Raw genomic sequence first — 26,249 nt, 5'->3', positions numbered from 1 at the left:
TCAGGTTTTGTGGATATCAATAAAAGGAAGGTAATTTCAAAAGACATGTATTCTTTGATTACGAGCTGAATTCAAAATAAGAAAATGGCCTGGGAATATCAACCCATTAAAGTGTATATGTCAGCATATTTTCTCACAATGTATTTTAAAATACTTTTGCCATTCTACAGGATATTTTATATTTTTTATATCAGGTGGTAGAGGAAACTTAAGTATGCATCTGGTAGTGGCATAATGTGTTATATATACGTATTTTGTAAATCAATAAAAATAAATACCCCAAGACTATAAAAAAGAAAAGCATTGTAGATTTACCACACCATGCTCAGCATCTTATAAGACATCTGAAAAATTCAACTGACATCTTGATAGGTATTTTAAAATACTTCGTGCACCGCCTTTGAATTTTACTTTGAAGTGAATTGATCCTAAGGGAGTTAAGAGTTGGACTTGAATGTGAACCAACAGACACTCTATAAATATCCAAAAGCAAGGTCGCCTTTGGATTTTTTTAAGAAATGAAAATCACAGAAATCCAGACCTTCTGAAATGTTTTCCTTGCTCTTAGTTTATCTTATTTCCACCTTGTATTGTACGTAGGATTAACTTTGCTTTATAAATTCTTAAATGCATTTAACTTACACCTACAGCCTAATGATTTAGCCTTCTCTTATGGAGAGCAGGTCATCAGAACAAGTGCATAGTATTTTGGGTTTCTGGGCTTTTCATAAGATTATTCTAGAAGTTAGCTTTTTTGTGTGTGGGTGGCCTGAAATGTCAATTAGGATCAGTCCTGGGTCTCCTGCTGACTGTCCTCTATTTCTACCTGCAGGAGTTTTCCTCGGAGAACGTTCATTTCCAGAAGTTTGTGTCTCACTGCTTCATCTGAGCCTTGCTTTGCTTACGTTTGCAAAATGTATAAGACTCATATGTCTTTTTTTAACTGAGTTTTTCTTAAAAGGTTGTTGTTTTGTAACATCTATTTTAAAGTGTTTTTAAATGCTAAAACATGATTCCAGAACGTTGATTATTGCTTATTTCACTATTCCTTGACTCAACAATTTTATGATTGTCCTTGGTACCCAAAGCTGTTTTGGTGACAAGTCCAAAACCACTACCATAAATGTTGTGATGTGTTGCTTCTTTTTCTGAAGTGCTCCAAATATTGGGCACGTAGGTTTATATTATTTGTTCTGCAAGAATAGGATTATGAGAATGAAGGTTGACTTCAAATGCAAATTAATTTCATATATGGGAAATAAAGATAATAGAAGACTCAAAGGTAGAACTTAAAGAGAAGATTAAGCCTTAATATATGGAAAATTTTGAAACATTCATATTCCACCATGACACAGGATGTGTCTCATGGTATTTAAGCAGATGACAGATAATTATCTGGCAGAGGCATTACAGAATGAACTCTGGCACTGAGAGAAAAGTTATTCCAATTCATTTTTGAGGACATTTTGACTAATATTTAGTAATTTCAATATTCTACTGTGGAAAATTAACAGGGAAAATTCTATTCCTGGATATCCAATATACTAAAACACAAAAGCAAAAACTTGTCACTAAAAAAACAAGTAAAAATACATATTAAATATAAAACTTTTAAAGTTTTTTTCTGACAAAAAGAAAAGTAAAAGCAACAACCAAGATTGAAAAAGACAGATGGAAATCAGACTTTCAAGCTGAAATATACATTTGAGCTGCTCTAGAGGATTTTGTTTATTTCAGTACACTCGAGGGTAACATATTTAAAGCTACCCTAGAAAATGCGAGAAGATGTGGACCTGTAAAAGTTAGTATTTTGAATGGGAAACACCATCACAGGTAGTCACAGAACCAAAAGAACCAAAAGGACAGTCTTAAAAAGAACAGGCTGCAGAAACAAAGCAGACAATAAAGGAAGAAATCTTTGTACACCTAAGCAATGTATAACAAAAAGGTACCCTGGGAAATTTATAATCATAGAAGTACCCTTTAATACATCTAATTTCTGCATTTTCAATAACTGCTATCGCCAAACTCAGAAAAACATGATTAACTGAAATTAGCCCTGAGTATCTAGCAACCTCAGAATCTGTAATAAAAAATGCAATATTCTCTGAAGAATGTACTGTCAAGTTTCACAGGGTCTACTAAGCTCAACTGAAAATGAGCTCACAAAATGAAATTATAAAACAAAGGAGAAATTTTTGTATTTCAATAAATGGTATCATATTGCTGCTCCAGGACATTATCATTAATTTAGGTGTCAGTAACACAAGAAAAAATAAAAAGAGTGTTTGAAATTATTCAACACAGTGATAACTTATGAATGGAAGAATATTAAAATTAGAAATATGTTAGAATTAGAAAATAGTAAGAATAATGAAAATATAATGCCTAAGTAATGTTTGGATATGATTGCTTGAAAAAGCTTTACTTGTTTAAATTAGAAAATAATACTAAAAATTCGTGTAATTGTTGATACTGAAGAAGCTAAGCAAATAAACTAAATGGGTTTTAAACAAGGCAATGAAAGAACAGAAATTAGGGAAATATGAAACAAATATATATTTTAAAAAGCCAGTTGTCAAAGCCTAGTTCTTATAAAAGACTAATACTATATACAAAATATTTTACGGCAGGTAAATTGAATTATTTTTTCAAAATATTTGTGGGGTTTTTCATACTAAGCCCATTCCAACCTAGTTATATAAAAATAAATAAATTTTTACTATTATAAGATTTATTTTTTACCACATTATTAACTAGCTGGTATAGAAATGGACAATTGTATACATGGACTTGCTACAACAAATATGTATGTATGACATTTGTCTCAGGGATACACAGTAGAAGTTGGAAAGATGCTTACTTATATTATGGAACAATAAAATAATTGACAAAATATTGCTTGCCATTATATGGAAAGAATATAGTATGTCTAGTGAATCCTGTCATTAGGCCACTTATTCACAACTCTGAATATTAGTAGTGTGTCTTGGTTACTATTTCCTGTTATTGGTTCAAAACATGGGCCCAGGAAAAATGAGACAATATATAAAAAGAATGAAAAGAAACCAAGAGACATCTGAAATGTCCACAATTATAACCATTTTGAGATGGCCAGATGGGAAGGGATTCCTGGCAAAACTCCAGCAGGCCTATGCACTGGGAGGAGCGAGCACTGGGGTGGAGCCACAGAAAGTCTTGTGGGAGGAGTCTGGCCTCTCCTCTTCCTGGGTGGAACCTAGGATTCAACCTGCGCGGCAGGAAGCACGCTAGCAGGACCCTGGCCTTGCAGAGGGCAGAGGGTCCCTGTTTCCTTTTTCCTTTTCACCCAATAAAACCTGTCCTCCTCACCCTTCAAATTGTCTGTGAGCCTAATTTTTCATGGCCTTGTGACAAGGACTCCATTTTTAGCTGAACTAAGGAGAAAGGGTCCTGCAACAGTTTCTCATTTCCAACTGGAGAAAGAGTAAGTCTAGAAGACTGGTGTGTACATGTATGTGTGTTTGTGTGTGTTTGTGTTTGTAAGGGCAAATGACATGTAGCAAAATAATTTTTAACAAGTGAACAATAAGTGAAACCCTTTTGTTACTTGGATTGGTAAGTGCAAGAATTTTAAGTACAGTATGGTTTAGACTGGGCTTTAACTCTAATGTAATATTTTATTTTTCTTTAGATGTGTGTAGGTAGTTATGCTGATTTTAATACTTATTACATATTTCTGTACGCATAAAATAGTTTAAATGCTTTAAGAGGAAACAATTTGAAAACACTTTCTAGAACAGAGAATAATAAAAGTGAGCAGGATAATTTATTGTTATTAAAATGGTAACAAACATCATTTTTAAGGGACTACAATGGGATTTCTAAAATTCCCTTGAAAATTCGGAAAGATACCAAACAAACGTTTATAAATTTGATTAAAGTAAATTACATGTGGAATATTAGAAAATAAAAATAACTAAAGAAATAGATGTAAAAACATTAAAATGATTATTTTTAAAGAAAATCTAAGAGGAAAACATTAAAAATAGAATAAATTCATTGTGATATTTTGGAAATTCAGTGATTTAAAGTGAGGCAATTTATTAAAATGAAAATATCATTAGTTAAGGAAGTGGGTCTTACAGTAGCCTCCTAATTATGTTGTTTATACACTTTTTACTCTATTATTAATTTGGTATATTTATACTTATAGAATTATCACTACTATTATTATGTACACAATTAACATTTATTGAAAACCTACTCCATAACAAATACTGTACTAAGTACTGTGATCACAGTGGTTAGTAAAGAGTCATTAAAATTTAAAGAGAATATAACCTTCTTCCCCACCCACACATGTGAACACAAGTTAACAAGTAAGTAATTGCTATGTGAATACATGTTATGAAATGACTTATTAAGGCACAGTGTTCAGGAGTAACCAGTAGAACCTGACTAATGAAGAATATTGTTTGCAAAAGATATTTCTGAGAAAGTTACTTTTGAGTAGAAATCTTGAAAGGTAATGTAGTCAGCCTTTAGGTTTGTGTGGTGGTATGAAGACGGCTTCTATAGCAGATCAAGCTGGGGAATGAGAGAAACATTTGATCACTAGTTAAGAGTTTGGATCATATTGTAGTTCTACTTCCAATTTTTTTGAGCAACCTCCATATTCTTCTCCATGGCCACACCATTCTAAGTCCCCACTAGTCGTGTGTAAGTGTTCCAATGTACATAAACAAAATATGGCATATACATACAACGGAATATTATTCTGCCTTACAAAAGGAGATCCTGCTGTTTGCGGTAATGTGAATGAATCTACAGGCCATTAGGCTAAGGGAAATAAGCTAGTTGCGGAAAGACAAATGCTTCATGATTTCACTTAGATGAGGTATCTGAAATTGACAAACTGATAGAACCAGACAATAAAATGGTGGGTAGCAGAGGGCTGGAGGGAGCGAGCCATGGGGAATAGTTTTTTAATTGTTGTAAAGTTTCTATTATGCAAGATGAATAAGTTCTAGAGATCTGCTGTACAATTTAGTATCTACAGTTAACAAGATGGTGTCTAACACTTTAAAATATGTTAGGAGGATAGATCTCATATTAGGTGTTCTTAACGATAACAGCAGCAGCAGCAGCAACAACAACAACGACTACAAAATATCACCAAAGGAAAAAACACAAGGACATTTTTAGGGGTGATGGGTATGATTAGCACTTTGGTTGTGATGATAGTATTATGAGTGTATGTATATGTACAAACTCATGAAAATGTACACATTAAATGGGTGCAATTTTTATATACCTCAATAAAGCTAAAAAGAAACAAAAATCTGGAGTTGCCATTTTCAAATTGGAAGAAGGACCATAGACCCAGAGCACAGTGGTGAATTGAGTGCCTGAAGGGAGACTGCAGAAATAGGAGAGCCCAGGGAATCAGAGCCTCTTGGTCTGGTTCAGAAATGTTGGCTCTATTCTTAGTAAAAGGAAAGCATTGGCTACACTAAGTATGAAAGTGACGTGTTTAATTTTCTGGCTTATAAGCCTCTGCTGTGCATGAAGATGAGAAATAGAAGCTTAGAATAGGGCAGGGACAGTATGAATTTGAAAAGTAGATAATTTGAGCTATATTTTGGAGTTATAAATGACATACTAACTGACAAATTATCTGTGACAATGAAGAAAGTAAAGAATCAAAACACTAGAAAATGTTATATCTCTAATAACAGTGTATAGTAGTGTTGTTTATGCAGAAAGATGACTGGGAATATCAAGTTTGTAGGGAGGGATTCTGTTTTTGTTTATGTTTTACTCTTGAAAAGCATTTAAATGTGAAATATTTTTATGACAGCAACATAGAGATTTTAAGTGATAAACTGAAAATTAGTCCCACTGGCAACTGAGTTATGAGATGGAAAACTGAAATTAAAACAGATATCACAACTTGCAAAATGTCTTCTGACTCACAAGACAGATAAACTATTCCAGACAGGACACGTTGTGCATCACAAACTAAGCTCAAACGTGTTGATATCATGTTTCTTTCGTTAAACCCATCGCTTGCAAAATAAGACCTGGGACAAAATGATCTAAGTGTGACACTTAATGGACTCAAAAGACAAAACTGCTTTTTCAGCAACTCTCCAGTTTACAAATTTTGACCATTCTCTGCTTGAACCACGCTGTGACAAATTCCAGCAAATCCCATCTTTATCAGTTGCCTTTGTTTAGAAGTTCCGTGGTTTCCCATGTTGTTTGTTTTCTCTTGATGGAACAAGTTAAGGAACACCACACTCTCTCATTACGGATGTGTGTAAGTCATTGGCCAGTGAGCTTTATCAAACCATGTAGTTTTGTTCATAAGCCTGGAGCAAAGAGGAGGCATTTTGCCTGGTGATGACTATAGCTTTATCAGGCATATGGTCTTTAATGAGGACAGCACCATATAGAAGAGCATAAAGAATAAAGAATGTTGAGTCATGATAGATGAATGGGAGATTATTTCAATCAGGAGAAAGAGGTCAAGGGTTGCATGCTGGTGGGAGGGTGGCAGATATGAAGGGAGGGAAAAAGACAAGATATTTTGGCTGAGTGTATGCCTGAGGACCAAACTAAAGGTACAGCTAGTGAATGCAGTTGAGGTGGTATACACATAGTACGTAGATGATATTTTACAAGATACTTTGTTGAGAAATGGAAGAGTAGCCTTATGGGGATGAAGAGTCATGTGGAATTTTAGCGATTTGAGTCTATTTGTATGCTAAAGGGGATGGTTCAAGATGCAGAAGACTAAAAAGATTATAAAAGTAGCTAAGTTTCTGTAAAAGGTAAAAGTATGCAATCCAGGACACAAAACTGGGGTTCTCTCTCTGTGGGAATAAGGACACTTCTTTAATTGTAAGAAAAGGAAAGGAGGGGCCAGGCATAGTGGCTCACGCCTGTAATCCCAGCACTTTGGGATGCTGAGGTGGGCAGATCACCTGAGGTCAGGAATTCAAGACCAGCCTGGCCAACATGGCGATACCCCGTCTCTACTAAAAATACAAAAAATTAGCTGGGTGTGGTGGCGGGTGCCTGTAATCCCAGCTACATAGGAGGCTGAGGCAGGAGAATTGCTTGAATCTGGGAGGTGGAGGTTGCAGTGAGCTGAGATGGCGCCATTGCACTCTAGCCTAGGCAACAAGAGAAACCTCATCTCAAAAAATAAATAAATGAATAAATAAAAGGAAAGGAGAACACAAGTTCAACTTCAGAGAGGCTTGCAGGTAGAGGGATCAGACAGGTTTGACACTTTTCCCTCCCTCCTTCCTTCCTTCCCTCCCTCCTTCCCTCCCTCCCTCCCTCCCTCCCTCCCTCCCTCCCTCCCTCCCTCCTTCCTTCCTTCCTTCCTTCCTTCCTTCCTTCCTTCCTTCCTTCCTCCCTTTCCACATCAATTTTATGTGTGGGGATAAAAGCCAAAACATATAGGAAGTTTGAAGAAAGATAACGATGTAACTGCTATCTACAAGAATATTTAAGCTTACTAGTGAAAGTAAATACTGTTTCTAGGCAATGTAGAAAAAAACCTTGAAATTTGAGACTATGATATTAAAATGGAATAAATATATTTAACTTTTTGTCAGAATCATTCAGCCATCTGTAAACATTTACAGAGATAAAAGATAGGAAATCAATTCAAGAAGAGAATATTAGTCTGGTGAGAGAGAATATACTATAGTGATTCTAATAGATATAGGAAAAGTAAAAGGCTTGAAAACTTGAGGCAGATTTAACAAGGCTTGATTATTGGTTGGCTGTATTATGGAGGAAGGAGTAAAGTTAGTCACGACACTAGATTTTCAGCTGAAGCAACCTGCTTGGGTAGTGAGGCCATTTACCTTGATGGCAGATGGTGTAAATTCTTTCCCATTGTGTAGCGTATATTCTGGTAACATTGGATTTTAAAAGAGAAGTCTGGATTGCAAATAAAATTGTGAGTGATATCAGAGCAAAATACTGAAAAATAGCCTTGTGAGAGAATGTGATGTCACAGAAAGAGACTGTAGAAGTAAAAACAGAGGATTTTAAACAGAATCCTGAAGGTTCCTAATACTTTAGAGTAAGGAAGATGAAGAGAAACTTTCAAAACAAGATTGAAACAGTGTTTAAGAGATAGCTAATTTAAAAATAGGTGGATTTTGTATGGCTAAATGCCATTACAAGTGTGTGTTTGACATCATGACATTCTGCTTATGGAGTACAGTGATTAAAATATAGATAATACTGCTTATGAAATATGTGAATTACTGTGGTGATTATCAATATTAATATCTTTCTAAGAGCAATTTTACAGTCATGGGAACAAATATCAGATTGGCATGCACAGGGAAATAATATGGCTGTGATTAAGGTTGAGCTAGTCATTTATAGTAGGATGGATTAAGTTAATAAAAAAAGCTAAAGTGTTCTCACTGCTAGTCATGTAATGATAGTAAATCAGCAAAAAAAAAAAGTGACAATAGGGAGTGACAAAGGAGAAAATCTTCTGAGAAGTGAATAGTAACCCGAAAGTTTAAAGGAAAAGAAATTCAGACAAAACAATTATAACTGAAAAGAAAGCAAGGATACTCCTTTCATATTTAACAAAGGCAAGGAGGAAAAGTATGCACAGATGTAGACAGACATATGGATAGATCCTGGTGGAAGGAGGATGAGGGAATTCGTACTTTGATTCTGAAATTCTCAGGATATTACAGGTCAACTTAATATACTGCAGGCAAAGGAAAGGTGTGGATTTGAAAATTTCAGGCAAATGGAGATTTGAAGATTACTTATTTAAAAAATGAGACCATGTACAAACTAAAGATGCATGAAAATGTAGTAGTACTTAGGTTAAATTAGCCATTGGCTTCAGTTACAACAATCTGTCTAGGTGTATGATCCCTTCATCTTAAGATACTTTCAAGATAGTGGTTGAAATAGTGGACGATGGCATCTGTGGGGATAACTGGAATGTAAAAAACCAAAAGGGGTCATATTGGGAGTCAATTTCTCATTTAAAATAACTCCTAATATTGGACTTATATGTTTATACTAGTCAGGATAGGATAGACTATATTCAATGATAACAAAGTAACAACAAAATGTCACAAGTGTCAGCAACTTAAGGTTTATTGGACAGGGTGCGGTGGCTCACACCTGTAATCCCAGCACTTTGGGAGGCTGAGGTGGGCAGATCACTTGCGGTCAGGAGTTTGAGACCAGCCTGGGCAACATGGCAAAACCTCATCTCTACAAAAAATACAAAAATTAGCCAGGCAAGGTGGTGCACACCTGTATCCCAGCTACTTGGGAGGCTGACACAGGATGATTGCATGAACCCAGGAGGCAGAGGTTGCAGTGGGCCGAGATTGTGCCACCGCACTCCAGTCTGGGTTACAGAGCAAGACTCCCGTCTCAAAAATAAATACGTAAATAAATAAATAAAATAACATTTTTAAAATATTGATGGCTCTACTTCCCTAAGGTCCTACTCAAAATCCTCCATTAGATTCTCTGCATTCAGATCAATAGATTTAGAAAGAGTGAACCAAGTATCTTACGGAAGAATCTAGGATGGAAAATGGCATACCACACTTATGACCATATTCCATTAGCCAGAACAAGTCACATAACACCAACCCAGCTGCAATTCTCCTGGACACCCAGGAGGAGGCAATGGAAAGATGAGCATTCAGCCAGTTCCCAATAGTGCAGAATAAATTTTTTTTTAATTTTATTTTTTTTAGACAGATTATCACTCTGTCGCCCAGGCCCGAGTGCAATGATGTGATCTCAACCCACTGCAACCTCCACCTCCTGGGTTTAAGCGATTCTCCTGCCTCAGCGTCCCGAGTAGCTGGGACTACAGGCACGTGCCACCACGCTGGGTTAATTTTTTGTATTTTTAGTACAGACGGGGTTTCACCGTGTTAGCCAGGATGGTCTCCATCTCCTGACTTTGGGATCTGCTCTCCTCGGCCTCTCAAAGTGCTGGGATTACAGGCATGAGCCACCATGGCCGACCCTAGCGCAGAGTAAATTTAAGCCACATGTGTGTCTCATGCCTTGAAAAGAACATTTCTAAGGTCAGGAATCATATTTATTTATTTATTTATTTATTTATTTATTTATTTATTTATTTTTTATTTTTTTTTTTTTTGAGACGGAGTCTCGCTCTGTCACCCAGGCTGGAGTGCAGTGGCCGGATCTCAGCTCACTGCAAGCTCCGCCTCCTGGGTTCACGCCATTCTCCTGCCTCAGCCTCCCGAGTAGCTGGGACTACAGGCGCCTGCCACCTCACCCGGCTAACTTTTTGTATTTTTAGTAGAGACGGGGTTTCACCGTGTCAGCCAGGATGGTCTCGATCTCCTGACCTCGTGATCTGCCCGTCTCGGCCTCCCAAAGTGCTGGGATTACAGGCTTGAGCCACCGCGCCCGGCCATATCTATTTATTTTTAAGATGATAAATATATCAGAAGTTAGTGAAGAAAAACATGACTTTTTAACCACAATAGAGATATAATAAAAGTACAAACCGCTAAAGTAGCTGGACAGAAAAATGAAGAAGTAAGACAACATGCTCCATGGGTAATATAGCTTAAATTAAAGGAGAATTTTGATGAAATGTGGCCTCAGATAATCGTTTATTAGGGAAAGCCCATCTATTAATTAAGATAAAGGCCAAAGTTTAAAAGGTTGATTTTCTTAAATAATAGTTGATTCATAATAATAGAATTCCCCAAAATATAATTTAACTTAGAAGATACAGTATTAGTTAAAGAAGTTTTTGATTTTGATGTTTAAATACTTTTGTAAAATTTAAAAACACGTACATTCTTTATAAAATTAATACTACACATAAAATATATTTTAATGTGAAAATAATCATGACAGAAGGAAATAAGACCATTCTTTAGCCACTCATTCTATACTAGAATTCTTTTGAAATGAAATCTATGTTGTCCTAACTTTGAAGACCTGAACTTATTTTACCATTCTTACTGAGAAATAACAAATACATGTACCAAAGAATAATAAAATCAGAGAAAACAACATTTAATATTGGTATAAAAGCTATAGAATTATAGGCACATAGTAGAAATTGAGACATGGAATTTTTCTTGCATCCTCAAAGAAGTAGTATTGTCTTTGATGAATCTAAAAATGCATTTATTTTCATGAAACATTGGAATTACTGTTCATGTCATGATGTGCTTTCATGTAGATAACAGCAAAACATATTGTATAAAGAACAAGAAAAACAGTTCTGTGATGCTGAGCTGTTATATTTAGTGGTTTCCTCAAAAATGCCAATATTGAGTTGAATGTATATATATATGTATATATACATTTATACAAATCCATATATGAATAAAACCTCTATGACTACATTTAATCACATTCATAAAATGACTACTTAACCATAGAACAAAAATGTAAATATATTATTGATACAAATAAATATATGGAGGTTTACACTGTGGATCGTTAAGGTGTATTTTCAATTAAAAATTGACTAATCCAAGCTCTTTTGTGTCTGAAAAAGTATTTCCAACTTACTTCAAAGTGTTGCTCTTAAGTTATATTGAGTTAATAGACACAAATCATTTACAGACTTCCAAAGGAAACATAATTATTTTATCTTCCAGTTCAACTATTTTATTCATACCTGCAATGCATGAATCTATCTGCTTAGTGCTTTCCTATATAACATCTTATTTATGATTTTAAAACTATTGCATATTTTTATTCCAATGTTAGAGGTATAAAACTGAAGCTCAGACTCAGACAAATGCACACTTTATTCAATTTTAAAAGGCAAGCAATAGGCACACTGAGGATTTCTACATTTCCAAGCTTAGTGCACGTTTTTCTCCACCATGGTCCTCCTTGGATTCCTTTAACCAGACCTGCACACTCATACCTGAAGTTCTGAGCATGTTATTTTCAGCAGCTTCATCCCATATCCTTCTTCAGAAGCCTGCTGCTGGGCTTCTGTAGCTGTTTCACCAAGAACTCACAGAGAGCAGAGAGGGCCCAGGCAAGAGTACAGAATGTCACCTTGGAAGAAAGTCAGGAAACAACAGGTGCTGGAGAGGATGTGGAGAAACAGGAACACTTTTACACTGTTGGTGGGACTGTAAACTAGTTCAACCATTGTGGAAGACAGTGTGGCGATTCCTCAAGGATCTAGAACTAGAAATACCATTTGACCCAGCCATCCCATTACTGGGGATATACCCAAAGGATTATAAATCATGCTGCTATAAAGACACATGCGCACATATGTTTATTGCGGCACTATTCACAATAGCAAAGACTTGGAACCAACCCAAATGTCCATCAATGACAGACTGGAATAAGAAAATGTGGCACACATACACCATGGAATACTGTGTAGTCATAAAAAGGATGAGTTCATGTCCTTCTCAGGGACACGGATGAAACTGGAAACCATCATTCTGAGCAAACTATCACAAGAACAGAAAACCAAACACCGCATGTTCTCACTCATAGGTGGGAATTGAACAATGAGAACACATGGACACAGGAAGGGGAGCATCACACACTGGGGCCTGTTGTGGGGTGGGAGGAGGGGAGAGGGGGAGGGATAGCATTAGGAGATACACCTAATGTAAATGACCAGTTAATGGGTGCAGCACACCAGTTTGGCACATGTATACATATGTAACAAATCTGCACGTTGTGCACATGTACCCTAGAACATCAAGTATAAGAAAAAAAAAAAAAAAAGAAAGCCTAGACGGACTAACAGTAAAGCATATTTCATACTCCAGAAGTCTTCCTAGGATAAGGCTGAGACTAAGATTTTACCTGAAACTGTGTTCTTGCCTTGAGTGTTCCACTTCCCTAGTCTGTCTTTCCAATCCCTTCTTGATTCTTCCTAGCAAAACTTCCACAAAATGTCACTTGCACCTTGACCCATATCCCAGGGTCTACCTTAAGAGAATAAGGATCAGCCGAGGAAATTGTTATTAGAGATCTCTAAGCCCCAATCCCAGAGATTCAGATTCAGTAGGTCTGGAGGGTGGTCTGAGAACATGTAATTTTAACAAGCTCTGGGTTAATGTTGATCCTGACAGTTCATGGCCCACACTTTGATAGCTCCTTTGTAGAGTCTAAATCAAGAAAATGTCATATTCTGTCCATGTTGTGAAAATGACGCAATTTTTTTAAGGTTGAATAGTACGCCACCATTGTGTACAAATGCCACATTTTCTGAATCTATTCATCTGTTGTTGGACACAGGTTGATTCCATTACTTGGCTATTATGAAAAGCTCTCCAATGACCACAGAATTGCAGATATCTCATCACAATGCTGATTTAAAATCTTTTTTAGTAAATTTAGTAAACAATCCCAGGATTGGGATTGTTGGATCGAAAGTAATCCTATTTTTAGTTTTTTGCAGAACTTATACACTGTTTTCACTAATAGTTTTGCTAATTTACATTCCCACCAACCGTGTACAGGCGTTCCCTTTTTCCTACATCCTGGCCAACACTTGCTATCTTTCATCTTTTTGATCATAGCCATTCTGATAGGTATGAGAAGATAGCTCATTGTGGTTTTAATTTGCATTTTCCTAATGATTCGAGATATTGATAATTTTTTCATATATCCGTTGGTCATTTGTATGTCTTCTTTGTAAACCAGGCACAAAAACAGACAAATGCCACACGTTCTGGCGTACGTAGCAACAGAGAGTAGAACGGTAGTTCCCAGAGGCTAGGAAGGTGGGGGGGATGGGGAGGTAATGGCCGTAGGGCACAAAGCCTCAGTCAGACAAAAACAGTGTTTGGTTTTTTTTTTTAGATTAATTGCACACTGTGGTGAATATAGTTAATAATATTCTGTTGTATATTTCTAAGAGTAAGTTTCATGTATTTTCAACACAAAAGAAGATAACTAATTGTGGTAATGATATGTTAATTAGCTTGATTTAATTATTCCACATTGTATTCAGAAATCATAAACTCACATTATTCCCCATAAATATATGCAACTATGTTTTGTCAATTTCCAATAGAAAAGACAATATTATAAAGAAGCGGTTTTCTACCTTTGCTGTGAATATGAATTCCCAGAGGGCTTGTTAAAACAGTGTCAGGCACCATTCTCATAGTTATAGATGTGACAAACAAACTGCTTTTGATTTCAGAGAAATTCAGCTTCAACTATTAAAATGAAAAGAATTACACTGATAATTATCTTGATAGTAGAGAAAATAATTTTATAAAATTTAAAATTTACAGTATTTTCTATTATATTATCCTAAGGGTATTTTTTTTACTCCATTTTTAATTGCTACAAAGACAGATATCTTATTTCTCACTAACATTGCTATATTATCACATGATATCAGATAGCATTAGGTTAGGAATATGGATTGTGTGAAGAAGAATGAGGGAAAGGATTTGCTGAAATGAACCCATTGATGGCTCAGATGAGTGTCAACAGCAAAATAAATGTTACAACCATCTAAAGCATGATATCATTCTTGATCATTATATATATAGATATAGTTATTTTTATTCACATGACTATAAAAGTTGATAATTAATATTTTTATGTATTACTGATTATACGGTATTAGTTTTCTTATTCTTGAACCACTAGATCTTTAGAAATGCATAGGAAAAGACAACACACACACTCATACATGTATATGTGCACATTCACACACACACACACACACACACACACAACCAAAAATGATCATTAGTGACCTTGCTGTACAAAAGCAGGCCAAATTTTGCACATTCATAGTTATTAATAAAATGCACAATTGAAGTTATTGACAAAATAGTCACTTTAATACCTACGACAAATAATTCTTCATTAAGTTATTGGATTAATACTGTACTATAAATATATTTGCATAAAAAGCTGTCAAATTATCTGTGTTGTTTATCCTTAAAGGCAATTTTAATACATAAAGCATTTCATTGTAGGTTGCTTTTGCCCTCTCTGTCAGTATAGAAGCAATACTATGAAAAAATGTTATGACAGCATAATAGCTTTTCTAAAAGAAATAATCAGTGAAAATAAAACTTCTGTGGAGAAACCTATTAGCTAGAAGATAGTCTATTGTAGCCAGTAATAAGGGTTTTGTTTGAATAAAAACAGATATTTCTGACATTAGGATTATAAATTTAAGATCAGATATATTAATACACTTGAAAATGTCAAGGTTAAGATTATGTAAATGTTATTTGTTTAGGATAGACTTAATTAATTTATCAGTATTGTTTTTATCCATCTGCTATATTATCTCAACATGTGACATATTGGTAAAATTCAGGTAACTATACACACACAAATAACACATAAAATGAAACAGATAAAAAATAAATACTTCAAAATTTACCCTAGAATTTCAGTTTGTGTAGAGGTTCTTCCATATGACTCCTTTTCTGCTCCATTTAAGCATTCAAAAGTGACATTGACATTTTACATCATAAAAAGCAATATTTCATTTTTAGGACAGGTCAAGGGATAGTAATGATAGATTTATGACTATGCCAAGATCGTTAAATAGATAAAAATACAGCAGAATGTCAAGAAATCCTTAGTCAGCTCTTCACATACCCTGAACCTTATATCTTTGGAGGTGACTTTGATCTTAATTCCTACCCAGAGCATCTTATCTCACAGCTACATTTGTCAGATTTCTTACAGAACACTTCAACACTGGGAAATTTTGAAGATTCTATTTTTTAAAAATTGCCTTTACGTATTACACTAGCGACAGACAAATGAGCCATTTGTTCCCATGTCCCATTTAAAGGCAGAGAACATACTGAGTACATTAAGGGAGACATGAGCAGCCGGAATACCCAAGCTGGGAAAGACAATGCTATGAGGCAGTGATTGAAACCCATTTTACCCCGAATTGACTTAGTATTAATCATGCAATTATAAGCCAGTTGTGATGAATATGTATATTTTTATTTGTATTACATTTACAGGCAATGTGAACATTTTTCATAATTATTAAATAACACATTCTCATTTTCCTAAATGCATGGTTTACAAATGGGTACATTTTATGGAAACAAGTATATATATTATATATATTGATCCGTTAGCATGAAGTACAATGATAAATAAACTGTTATAAATTCACAGCAGAAAGCATTTCTGTTTACTTATATGCTGTTGTTGTTTACGTTACATTACTGTAAATGATTTCAATTTATGACATAAATATATTAGGAAATTATTTATTTAGTATATATATGTTCAATATAGACATAGTTCAATGAGCTGATTTATCAGTTTGCAAATATGAGAAGATATGTCAATAGAACATAATATTAATTTAAAGATAAAAAAATTTAACTTTAATAAAGAGTGATAATTGTCCTAAGATTAAAAAAAAGTAAACTAGCATAAGTCTTTTTCCGTTTTATTTCAAGGGGTAATTTTTCTTATTTTTCTCTAATATTCTGACATATGATGAGATTTTATGCTAGTGATAGTAAAAATTATTTGTATAATTAATACATACTACTTAGGATGGATATGTTGTTTGAGAGTAACAGACATAGTATGGAAGTGACTTTAAGCATATCCTAAAGATTGACCACGGGAAGAGAAAGGGAGCAATCGGGCATTGTAGACAGGCCGGGTCATAGTCTGAGCAAAGGAAAGGAGTTAGGCACTGGTTTGAGGCTTATTAGAATCATGCCACCATATTTTTCAAGAATTGAGTCATATTTGTCCTATTGCTATAGGAGTTATTAAGAAATTATTTTAGGCAGATAGAGAGGAAAAGGGGTCTTTGGGAAGATTTTGTCTCCTTTAAAGCAGCTCCAGAATCATTTCTCCTCTGGTAGGAAACCCTCAGGTCTTAGAGTCAGGCAGGCAACCTTTGATATGCAAATGCAGACCATTAGAAACTGGGTCCACCCAAACATGGCTATTACCGCCCTCTTCTTGCCTTTGCCCTCACAGGTTCCTGGCAACATGGCCGCCCCCACATATATCCACTTGTGTAGAACATCATGACGTCCTACATTTGCATATTAAAAGGCTAGTGTGGGAGGGCCAGTTTTTCACAGGCTACCCGTGAATGACATGCCTGGTCACACCAATCCCCTGAGCCCTATGTAAACCAGACACTACATCCTCTAGCCTCCTAGTATAACTGACTGATTTCGGCACTGGAGTTTTCCTCTCTTGGCTTCGGAGTCCCACTCCCTATGTCTCTGGCGGAGCTTCTTCCTTCTTACTTGACTATTAAACTCTCTGCTCCTCAAGACCGCTCCACATGTGTCCACGTTGCTCTGTCCAATTTGACTCAACACAAAGAAGTGTTCCTCCACTAGTGCTCCTCCATTCATCAAAGCTATATCACTATCATTATTGCCTTCTGGGCCTGTTTCAAATATTTCTAAAAAGTGTGTGTATATGTTTGGGTGTACACGCATGTGTGAGTGTGTATGTACAGACTTGACTAATAGAGTAAATTGATCAAATGCAAAGTGGACTCTATTAGATAGGTTCCTTGATCATCAAATTTAGTTCTAGGTAGAAACTTTCAGATTGGAAGAATTTACTCATGGATTCTCCTTTGTAATGATAAAATATTAATCCAACATACAGAATGCTGATACCATTAAAAAGTGTTTTTTTTCCATGTATGTATTTTATAAATGTCATTGACATATAACCCAAGTAACTCAGTACAAATGAAGTACTTGTCTCTCCCCCCTTTTTTTGGACAATTTTATTCTTGGTTACAATCTTATTAAAAGAAACTACTATGTGCTCAGAAATAAGTTCTGTAAATGCCTTTACTCAGACCATAAACAACATAAATTCAGTGATATTTCAAAGTTTTATTTCTGGTTACTAATATTGTATACTATTTGGATTTATTATCTATTATCTTTATTTCTCCATGCTATCTTGAAACTTTAAAAGAAGCGTACATTTTTCTAGAGGTTAAGAACAATATTTGTAAATTCTAAAGCAAATTTTTATTAATATCAACAATAAAAATGAACACAAAAAATAAAAATATCTATGACAGAATATATCTATGACATAATATCTACATATATATCTATGACAGAATATTATTCAGCCATTACAAATAAGGTACTTCTGTCATTTGCAACAACATGGATGGAGCTGGAGGACACTATGTTAAGAGAAGTAAGCCAGGCACAAAAAGACAAATATCACATCTTCTCACTCATGTGGATGCTAAAAATAGTTGATCTCATGGAGGTAGATAGTAGAATGATAGATACTAGAGTCTGGAAAGCATAGTAAGAAAGGGGTTGGTTAATGGGTGCAAAAATACAGTTAGAAGTTTTAAGATCTATTGTTTGGTAGTATAATACGTCAACTTTAGTCAACATTAATTTAATTATATATTTAGGAGTGGATTTGGAATGTTCTCCACACATCACAGTTTTAGAATATCTTATGTTATTATCTTACAAACCAACATAAATTTTCAGAAACAATTTGTAAAAAAAATTCCACACATCTCCTCTTTCCTTCATAAATTACCCAGCCTCACATACTTCTTTACAGCCGGGTGAAAATGGTGTAATACATCATTCTAAGGGGAATTGGTCGCTTGTTAGCCAACTGGAGCTCTCTGATGTCTCAGGCTATAGACAGGTCTGCAGGATATGCAGTGGCTTGCGCTCTGTTCTTAGCTCCAGATGGGTGTTCAGTGAAGCTGGACCAAGCTGAGTTGTCCTCTCATCTCCCAGCAGCGGGTACCAGCACCAGTTCTGATGAAAGTGTCAGGGGAGTGATGTAGACTCTGTAAGATTTTAAGGTTATAAATAGTGTTAGTTTGCTGGCTTTCTCAAATGCCAGCTGTAGTTGTAATGTACTGGGCGTGTGGACAGGCGCAAACCTCCTGGCTATCAGGGGTGATGTAGCCAATGATAATAGCTGAAGTTGCATACGGTTTCTTCTTCCTGAGCCCTGTTATTATGCCTGCAGGTGCCGTTTGGGCTGTGCCATTTGGCCTGCAGCCACGACGTGGCACTTGCAAAAGAGCAGTAGCCACAGAGTAGCAGTAGGATTTGTGCTTGCCTTATGTTACACAGGGGAAGTGCTTCGGTGTCTCAGGCAATGAATGGGACCATGGAGCTCTCAAAAGTCCCTGTTCATTGTGAGAAGCCACCAGAGTGGGTGGAGGGGCAAAGCCAGGTTGGGGGTCGGTCAGTCAAGTTCATGCTCTGGCTCCCCATACTGCACAAGCAGCAGCCCCAATGGGGATCAGAGGGCAGTTATCCATGGCCACTGGGGTAACATTCCAGAGAGGAACACAACTCTCTGCTGCACAAAAGACTCCATTCAGGGAGAGGGGGAGCAGGTGGCAGTAAGTCCCACCCAACCCCCATGCACTTGACAAGACAAGTCTCATACCTGCAATGTTCTGTAGCAACAGCTAACTGAGTTCCAGGCCGCCTCACTCAGAAGGCAAAACCACCCCAGGCCACAAGCCTTCCATAGGGAGACAAAAACTGCAGCTTTCAGGCCACTCCCCTCCCAGTTTACCCGTGAATTAAGGGTGCCCAACCCCCACACCTATGGCTATAGCACACTTCCCACTTGCCCGTCAGTTCTGGCCAAGAAGGTTCATCCGCATGCAAGATTATACCACAAATTTTAGTTGGGAGATTCTCTCAACCTGTGACTGCTGCTTGAGTTAGCTGGCAGACTTCCCACAAGGCCCCTAGGAGGGAGGATTAGGAATGACTTCCCTCCATTTCTGATAAGGTCTTGGGAGTATATGCAAAGCACTTCCCAACGACACTCTTTCTCATATACTTCCCGCAGTTCACTAAATCAGCTCAAGGTAGAGATAAGACACTTCTCCATGGCCTGGATTGCCCGGCTTCCCAGTGGGAGGGTGTGTCATGGAGAGAGTCTCTCCCCCTTTCACACTCTGGAGACTCACAATTTTCTGCCTGGCTCTTGGTGTGAGCTGCTGCCTGCTGCTACCTTCAAAGTGCCAGTGGTTTCTTTCAGTTTTTCTGTTGAGTTCCTGTGTTGCTTCCTGTATAAAAGTTCACAGTATGAATCTCTGCTCACAATTTTGTCTTTCCAAGTGGGAAAGGCATGTTAACAAGCCGGCCTTTTTGATGGAATTTGTATTTCCAGGGATATAGGGGGAATTGTCAGACAGTTTCAAAGCTGGATCGTATCTCCACAGGAGATTTACAGAAATTCCAAATTATTGGGGGAAAAAAACCCAGAAATGAATTAGAGTCTTTTGTTCATAAGGAAGATGTCTCAGTGGAATTTCTGATCCATCTACTGCCATGTCATGTGAAACTAACAAAACGTGGGTATTATGTCAGGGGAATGTTACCTTATTAGTGAAATAAACAGGTCTCTGATATGTCAAGAAGTTACCAGCAAAATATCAAAGGAAATGTTCAAACTCCACAGCACAATTGGAGCATGAACAAAATTAAATTTAAAAATAGGTAGTAGTGAATACACCAAAACATAAATGAAAGAAATGTAATAAGCAAACTGCAAACAAAAATCCAATCTAGAAGAATATATATAACCCAAAAACAGGAGGAAATTCCCCACAGTCGCACCAAAATACATGGGTCAAGTTAATAAGAACAATAGTTACATAAAACAAGAGAAGAAAGAAACTAACAGATAAAATGATATAATGGTAGATTTCATACCTCAGAAGGCATGTTCAGTAACCAAAACCTTAATTTTAGGAATCACACATATTAGAAACTTTAAGGAATAAATAGTTACAGTGGAAAAACAACGGTCAGACGGAGATATAGCTTGATATAAATGCAATTCATCCTCATAAAAAATAAAATATGAATGTTATAAATATGTGTCTAATTATGAAAAAATATGATTAATCAAAAGACTAAATATTGCCCTAAATTGGAAAAGAAAACTATAAACCAAATTATAGGAAAAGAAGAATACTCTCCTGTCAGAAATGTTTGATTAGAGCTGCTTTTCCTCCCCAGCATCTACTTGTAATAGATGGAAATTACAAGTTAATGAAAACAATAGATACCTAATCAGTCAGAAAAAAGACAAAGTCACATACAAGTTAGAAAAAACCAACCACATATCAGAATTTCTTCTACAATAAAAACAGAGAAAAAATTGCAACACTTAAAAAGTTAAAAAGAAGCTGTTTAACTCTAAGAATTAATATACTCAGACAAGACTATATATATATTTATGTATATGTATAAATATATTGAAATATTTTATATATTTATATGTAAATATATATTAAAATGCTTTTATATATTTATATATGTTTATATGTACATTTTTATATAAATGTTTAAATATTTATACATATATTTATGTATATTTCATACACATGTATAACATCTTTGGAAGATGGAATAGGAGTAGGAGGAATCCAGATAAAAAACCTATAGTGAATGGTGAACACGTAATGTTCTGCTGATACCCAGTGTTCTTCCTTTTGAGCCCTAGTTGCAATATTAAATGCCATGTCACAAACTAATGTATCAAATCACTTATGACAGCTGTGTGTTACCACATCGATTATAAAATTACATAAATAAATATAAATTCTTAGGACTTTGCTTTATTGCTGGGAAGACTGCCTGTCAGACTTTCAATTCAGAAATGCAATGACAACTTTTGATGGTGTGTGGGCACAGAAAGAATATTTTTCTGCAGTGGTTGAAAAAAGGTGTTAAAAAGAACCATATCCTCTGACTTTAACCTTTTCTTCTCTTGACTGACACTGTGCTAAACTTTTTTTCTTCACATTTCTGAGAGCTATTTTTTCTCTCCAGTTGCTAAAACCATAGACTTCTAATGAAACCTGGACCTATTTTCTTTCTGCTTGCAGCCCCTTTGGGAAAAAATAGATCCTAAACCTGATTCTCTAAGATTTTGAAATATTTTATAACACGGTAGATTATTACACAGATGTGCAATCTTAACAAAACCTCTATGTATTACAACAAGAAAATTATTTTTGATAGGAGATAGGCTATGAGAGTGGACAGAAAACACCTTATAATGCTTCCAAAATTTTTTACAAGGGTACAATATTAATAATTTTTGCCACATTCACACATAAGTGAAGTACATTAAGTGCATTTGCAAAGAAAACTTCACTATTCTAAATAACTGGAAAATGGGAATTGTGTCATATACAAAAAGTAACTATACAATTAATAAAAATTATACTTGGTTCTATGTCCACGAACCACTTAAATGATCTTACAAACAGTTAATGGTCCTACAGGATGGAAATTTGACTTAGAAAATTGGAATGTGGAGAATATCTTGTAGGTTACCTGTAGAGAATATTTGACATCATTTCAATGAACTGAAGAGGGATTTATCTGTATATATTCTCATTCTGTATTTACTTCAGAAACAAACATAAAATGAATAGTGAAAGCAAATACTAAGAGAACACTGGCTTAGCTATTAAGGAGGAATTAGTCATGTTTTTCACTTAACTTCCGTAAGAACAACAAAGTGTAGTGAATATCCCATTTTACAAGAGTGAAGAAATTGAAGCTAGAGATAGCTGCTTGTGAAGACTTGCAAGACTATTACATTTTTAAAGCTTACACACAAACCTTAAGCTTTTCCCTTCCTTCATCCCCCACACCTGATCGTAATGTCTAAGCATTTGAGGAAAGATGGACACTATTACCTTGGAGACTGGAGCAAACGACCTGTTTAGATCCTTTACAAACCAAAGATCTTATTGGATAGTTACAGGTCTATAAGGAGTTTTCACACAGAGCCAAAAGACTGAAGACTAAAAGGAAGAAAAAGGCATAGACAGCAGAAGTACTGTTTCATTTAACAGACATAAAATCTGCCAATCAAACCAAATATTGATTTTCTCTGGCCACTAATATGACACCAAAGAAGAAAAGACTATGTGAAAATAATTGAATAACTAAAAATAATAACCAGACAAGGTTAACCATGTTAAATTTGTGATGTTTAAGTACTGCATTCTTAGCTTTAAAAAAAGTATATATATGAATGTTTAAAAATACTTTATGATAGTGTATGTTTTAGACAAAAAAGTAAAAATAATTGAGTCTGTTGAGTATTTTCATATTACATCAGTAATATTTTATTGTTTTTCAACTAAAACTCAAGAAGTGGCTTGTTATGAAATATTTTTTATAATGGCCTAATAACATTTATATTTGTATCTATAAGTTTATTACATTTATTAAAAACAAAATAGAGTCTTCACAGTTGATCGAAGCTGACTAGACTCTTAGATTGAAAGTTTGTCTAACATCTTGATTAATATGGATTCTAGCTATTCATCACTTTTAATCTTTTCCTACTTTATTTCCACTTGGAAGAATTTCATCATTATATTTTCCTGACAGTTAAAATTAGGCTATAAGACCCGAGATTTTGCAAAAAAGTTGAATATTCTCTCCTCCTTTGTCCTCAGAAGCAAATTGTATGTCATTAGAGCATTATTAAACGTGATTTTAGTTTTCTATCCAAGAACAGGGAATGCCCTGTTCATTTGTCTTCTTTCGTGTTTTTCATTCAAGTTTTACAATTTTATGACATAAAATCTAAACAGTTCTCTAAATCTAAATACTGCGTATCTTCTATCTGTTGGTGGTGCAATGGACTTTTGTAGATTTGCCTTACCTTTATTTGGCAAATATAATTTTAATAATTTTAAATGCTTTTTTGTTAATTTGAAAATCTCTCATGTTTACCATGAAGACAGTCGTAATTTAATAGTCTTCAAATAATGAAAGTTTTATTACTTAATTTGCAGAAGTTATTTTTAATTTTTATTTTATTTTTTAAATTGTGTTATTTTAATGTTTAAATTTTGCACTGGCATGTATTTTTATTAGAAAGTTGTAGGGGTGGAAAAGGCAGGCTGCCTCGGCGTGTTCCCAATTTTAAAGAATTTTTAAAAATACAAATTCAACAACTCACCTTCACACATTATTTTTCCATACACATTAACTTCTATAATTATTGTAAATATAATTAATCAAGCTATAGAGTTTTTATCTTATTCTAAGATTTAATGATTATTATCATGAACCATTTTGAATTTTGAATGCATGAAAATTGTAATATTTTCTCCCTTATACGAAAATAGGTGAAAAGATACCTTACTGGAGACAAAATTTGCAATCTGAAATGTCTAACAATTAGGATTTTTTTTAATCTGCTGAAGATTATTGCATCGAAGTTTATAAGCTAGTCTTTGGATAATTCTAACTGACATCAGAAACTCATGTTTTCCATTATTGCTTATCGTGCCTCACTATGATCCAAAGAGTACCGTGGTATGTGTTCACCAGCAGGGATTCCTATGTTATATAATTAATTTAAATTAACTGTACACAAAGAGAGTAATGATAAATTCAATGCTTATTATAAATATACATCATAATATTGTGTACTTATTGAAAAAACCCACTGCTGTATACATGTTCATTTATGTCTCCATCTATCTCTATACCTATATCTTTATCCATCATCTACGTCTCTGTCATCTAGCATCTATCATCTATCTATCTATCTATCTATCTATCTATCTATCTATCTATTGATCTATGAATGCACCTACCATTTATCTATGTATATATTTATGTCTACAGTATGATGAGTATAACTGAAGCACATAATGCTGAATGCTACAGAGAAAATCACATGGAGAATAACACTAATGGGCATGTAAACACACATCGATAAATACAACACAATTGGCCCTCCGGGTCAGTGAATCCACATTGTGTATTCAACCAACCAGGTGTGGGAATTTTTTTCTTTTAAATTAGCTCTTTACTAAACCCATATAGATTTTTTCTAGACATTATTTGCTAAACAATACAATATACCAACTATTTACATAGTATTTACATTGCATTAGTTATAATAGTATAAGTAATCTAGAGATGATTAAGGTATATAAGGCGATATGCATAAGTTATATATAAATACTACGCCATTTTATGCAAGGGACTCGGGCATCTGTGGATTTTGGTGTCTGTGAGGATCCCCCACAAATACAAGGGATGACAATCATTTTTCATACATATATAAATGCACAGAGAAACAGTTAGAACCCTGTTGTTTGCCCCTGGAGACAGAGTAATGAAGTGAAACAGGAAAAGCCAACACGGGGCCTCTAATTTTATATGTGTTTCTATTGTATATGCATATATGTGTATCAATACATAAATAAGATGAATGTCAACAATTGTCAATATATAGACAGTAAGTATACAGGTACATTTACTAAAGTTTAAACATGTTTGCATTATAATACAAATAAAAAATAAATAATGTTATGAAACCTGAACTCTTGAGACGGTTAATGTAGTTTTGTCTGTTAGCCATTCCTTAATAACCTCTTAGTTGGGATTTCATATCAATGTCAGGAGATGAAAGGTTATTAATTCAGAGTTCTTAAAAATTAGTGACACTAATTATTTAATTGTTTTAAGTGTACTGTGTATAAATAAACAAAACTGTTCAATTTCACTTTAACCTGCTTTATATTTATTGGATTCTTGTACAATACGTTTAAAACAAAATAATGTCTCAAAATTAATTTAATCATAATTCCTTTCCTGACTCAACATATCCTTGTTTCTCATGGATATGTTATAGGTTTATCTAAGATTTAATTGATACACTTGATATTAGGGGATTTGTTTTGTTTTGATTTTAGAACTGATGGAAAGAACATAGCAGAGGAGCTTTTCTGTATACATGAAACTATTCTCATTCTGTATATTAGAATCCAACTCCTTGGCAAAAACTAAACAGCCTCCAAAAAGCCTGCTGGATTGGCTCTGTCCATTCCTCATACTATGACAAAGAACTGTGGAGCATCTATAGGGAAAAGAAAAGGGCATGGGGGCACTGCGGGTGAGAATTAGGATTAACAGCTGAGTCCCTGAAGCTGAAATAAGTGATGAATTTTTTGTCTCACGTCACATCCATTTTAATCTGTCTGAATACAAATCAAACACTGAAATAGAATATGTTCTATGGAATATACATTTGGATATTTTACTTCTAGTTAATTGAATTTAATGCTATTTATAATTTTTAAATTTCCACTGAAATATAAAGGGAGGTGATAATAGCAAAGTGGTCGCTAACTTGCTGATGAGGTACATTCTCACATTCTTCTGCTTCGTTTGCAAACCTTGTAAAATGAG

The 26,249-nt window shown here is 34.9% G+C and overlaps 1 long non-coding RNA gene across 1 annotated transcript in view; it reads left to right on the top strand.

The window, feature by feature from the left end:
• The first annotated feature begins 3,253 nt into the window (after positions 1–3,253).
• LOC123573932 (uncharacterized) overlaps positions 3,254–26,249 on the top strand; it is a 40,890-nt gene continuing 17,894 nt past the window's right edge. Inside the window, exon 1 of the long non-coding RNA XR_010587175.1 lies at positions 3,254–3,466. This is a non-coding gene — a long non-coding RNA (uncharacterized lncRNA). The remainder of the gene's footprint in view (positions 3,467–26,249) is intronic.

Source organism: Macaca fascicularis, chromosome 6 (genome assembly GCF_037993035.2).
Source record: "Macaca fascicularis isolate 582-1 chromosome 6, T2T-MFA8v1.1".
NCBI classification, from domain to species: Eukaryota; Metazoa; Chordata; class Mammalia; order Primates; family Cercopithecidae; genus Macaca; species Macaca fascicularis.
Note: the sequence above shows the minus strand (reverse complement) of the source record. Positions and strands in the feature narration are given on the sequence as shown.